The 3,859-nt window shown below is 36.0% G+C and overlaps 1 long non-coding RNA gene across 1 annotated transcript; it reads right to left on the bottom strand.

The window, feature by feature from the left end:
* Positions 1-1,307: 1,307 nt before the first annotated feature.
* LOC105781507 (uncharacterized) lies at positions 1,308-2,454 on the bottom strand. The gene is made up of 3 exons (XR_008193024.1): positions 2,138-2,454; positions 1,841-1,899; positions 1,308-1,729 (listed from the first exon to the last, which is right to left on the bottom strand). It is a non-coding gene; the product is annotated as an uncharacterized LOC105781507 (long non-coding RNA).
* Between the last annotated feature and the right edge of the window lie 1,405 nt (positions 2,455-3,859).

Genomic DNA, 3,859 nt, shown 5'->3' with positions numbered 1-3,859 from the left:
TGTGACTTCTGTTCTTATCCATAGTAAACTGCTTCGAAATTGAAAATTCCTAAACATAAGCTGTTGATTGATTCATTTATTCATTCAAATCGAGTTTCATCATTGACTAGTAAGAATATTGTATTCTTTATTTTTTACTGATAAATTGTAAGTTATATTGTGATGGTGTATATGAGTGGGTTTAGATCGGGCTTAGGCTCATGTTTAGCTTGGTACAAAATGAGTTATTTATATTTAACTTGTTTATATATACTATCTTTTTATTTTTTTATAAATATTATTACTGAATATTTATTAATTATATATTTTATGTTTATTATTTTTTGAAATGATGATTTTTTATTCATAAATTAAACAAGAGTACGATATAGAATAGAGCTATAGACTATTCTCTAGTCACGCCAGCCTATTAGCTTCTTTTCCTATAAATGTGTGTAAATGAGGCTCGATCAAATTTAGTCATGAGTGACTTGCAGTCATTAACAAGAATGCAAAGAAATGTGAATGAGGCTTGATTAAATTAAGTCACGAGTGACTGCAGTCATTAACAAGAGTGCAACCAAACCAGTTGTTAGACTGAGTGCTATTAATATCTAATTGAGCAATGTTCATTTGAAGTGCAAGGGAAAGGCCATCCCTGAGTGCCTACAACTCGATCCATACATTAGTAACCAATGGGATACGTATATAGATCCTTTTATCCAGTTTCCTTTATCATTTTTAATAATCGAACCATCTCCTCCAATGCCCGGATTTCCTAGTTAGGATTTGTCCGTATTAAGCTTAAAGGCACCGGTAACTAGGAGCTGCCATTGAACGTGCACAAATCTAGGAAGAGGGTGGCAAATCAATTTGCAATTTAGAGTAAAGAATTCGCTTGACTTACTAATGATCTCTCTAGTAAAAGCAGATTGATTATTGGTAATTTCTTGTGGATGCAAAAGTAGTAATAAACGTGGAACTCATTGGTGCAATTGGAGACAGTTATGTGAATTTTAGTATGGGGGCATGGCTTTCCATTGTCTAGCAAAGTTTAATTTGGCCTTGCTTGCTAAGCAAGGGTGGCGCTTGATTAATTATCCTAATTCCTTGTTAACGAGATCATTAAAGGTAAAATATTTTTCGAATACGAACTTTTTAGAGTTGAATTTAGGAAATCTACCTTCGTATACCTAAAAAAGTGTGTGGGCTACAAAGGGTTTCTTACGTTGAGATGTGTTGGAGAATTGGTATAGGGACAACAGTTTTGGTTAGAGATGATGCTTGGATTCTTGAGAATTCAAATTACAAAATTCAACAACCTGTTACCAATCAAGATATACAAACTGTGGCCGATTTGATTGATCCAGCTATGGGGAAAGGGAGAGAAGGAATTATTCGATCAACCTTTGACGAGATGGAGGCCCAATGAATTTTAAGTATTCCTTTGAGACAGTTTCCACATGAAGGTTTCCTAGCTTGCGGAGGTGAGGGGTTGAGGGAGTATACAATGCTTAGTGCTTACAGACTGTTACAAGAAAATCATGAGGCAAACACAAATGGGACTCATCATTCCCATTCAACACTTTACAAAAAGTTATAGATATTGGATCTGCCCACCAAAATAAAAATTATAGTATGGAGAATTACAAAAAAACTTTCTGCCTATTACAGGAGATTAATGGGAACCCCAGAATGCTTTAGATGTGCGACTGGTATCAAAATAGCGGAACATTTGTTTCGGGATTGTCTGAAATCAAAGGAGATTTGACAACAGTTGGGCATTATGTGGCCATTAGCATCATCAGATATGCATATTAAAGATTGGGTGAATCAATTCGCTGAAAACAATTCTAAATACCTTTGGAGAATCTTTGGTTGTGCTTTTTTGGGCTATATGGACTGGGAGGAAACTAGCTACTGCATGAAGGCAAATTTCATCAGAAATTATTTGAGAGAAATTGATGGAACTAGTGAAAAAAACACCAGTAGAGTTAAAGTGTGCAAGCACGATGGAAGGCACCAAACGACCAGTTTGTTAAAATAAATTTTGATGCAGCGTATTGCAAGCACAACAACAAATCATGTTTTGGAATTATCATCAAAGATGCAAATGGTAGGGTGCTATTTTCAAAAAGCTCACTATATGGTAACATACCCTCACCGTTTGCGGTTGAGGCATTGGCATGTTCACAGGCGACTGAGATGGAACTGCATGTCGAACTTACGATGGTGGAGATAGAAGGGGGCGCCTTATCAGTGATTTCAAAAGCTGCAAACAAAAGGAATTTAAAGGTCAGTAATAGGTGCTTACATGTTAAGAGCTATTTGAAGATTATTTTTCTTGTTTTAGACGAATCGGTATGAACAAGAGCAGACACATAGTGGTTTTCCAAGAAGCAAAAAAGAAATCTGAAGGGACTTTGTTGTTTTCAAATATTTAAGAGTTAAGGAAAGTGGCTGTTTGGGTGGCTGGGTTCCTTGATTTTTTTAGGTTTTGTTGGGTTGTTTGTTTTAGTTTATTTTGTTTTGGTAGTGTCCGAGTCTTGTTTTATTTTTAATAATAATAATCCAGCCAGTCTTTTTTCAAAAATAAATACTTGTTACCAAAAATAATGGCGTTCCTTAGCAACCAGATTTCCCACAAATAAAAGCTAAAAACAAGATGCATAGGGATATGATGTGTGCTATGGAAATACTTTGAATCAATGGTTGACTTCAGCCAAACCTTCCAGACAAGTGATTCTTGCAGTACATTCGAACCATTATTGCAAAGAGTTCTCCAAGCATCATTTAAAAAGGTGCTCAGTAGTCTCCAATTATCTTCTACATAGGCATAAATCATTCAAGGCAAGGACTCTTTTCCCAAACTAATTTATTCAAGGTTTGGCTTGCATATTTTCGCAATCGCTTAGTCCATGGGAAAAGAGTTCTCTATCGTTTTTTCTAGACTTTCAAGCAATGCAGAATAATATTTCGGTACTGTAAGCCACTTGTACAAATTGATGGCACGTTCATGTACGAGAGATATGAGTATTGGTTGTTGTTGGTTGTTGCAAAGGATGGTAATTTAAAATCCTGCAAATGATTGAGATTTCTTCTCGACTCACTTGAAAAGGCATGTTGTGCCACGACCTGATATATGCGTCATTTTCAACAGGGGACACGAAATACAGAAGTCAATTGAACGACATGAAAGCCTCTAGGACTATACACACCATAGGTATTGTCTACGACATATAGGGTTTAACTATATGGGTCGATACCATTCAAATGCTCAGCGAGTAAAGTTATTAACATGGGTATGTAGTTGCCACTATTTCCTATTTCATTGTTTAACATGATAAAGTGTTTGCATTCATGGACATACTTTCTGTTCGTACAGGTGGTGCAAACAACATACTTGCAAAAGGTGTTGAAGCAAGGTATGGTGGTGCTTGTGTAAAAATAACAGGGTTAGTGAAAGTACCAGAATAATATGAATCATATTGACCGAGAGGTGGTGTAGCCCTCAGTGCTTCGTGTTGGGTTGGAGCTGATGATGACTCCGTCAAGGCACGCACTCCCAACCTTGGATTGATGTGGGGTTGTCTTTGTAACAACCCGTTTTTCAGTAGTGATGGAACAGTGGTTTTGGTACCACAAATTTCCATCGTGCCGGCCCGTAAATATTATTTATAGAATATTTATGGAGTCATTAGAGTCATATTAAAATTTGGTTAAGAAATTTTTAATGTTTAGATAGTTAATTAAAGAAAAGGGGCTAAATTGAAAAAGGTGCAAAACTTAGTAACTATTGCATTTAGATAATTTAATAGCTTAACTAATAAATGTGGGAGGGCCAATAAGGCAATTAGACCATATTGTTTGGTAGTGGATG

Source organism: Gossypium raimondii, chromosome 13 (genome assembly GCF_025698545.1).
Source record: "Gossypium raimondii isolate GPD5lz chromosome 13, ASM2569854v1, whole genome shotgun sequence".
Taxonomy (NCBI): Eukaryota; Viridiplantae; Streptophyta; class Magnoliopsida; order Malvales; family Malvaceae; genus Gossypium; species Gossypium raimondii.
This window is presented reverse-complemented; position numbering and strand designations above follow the sequence as displayed.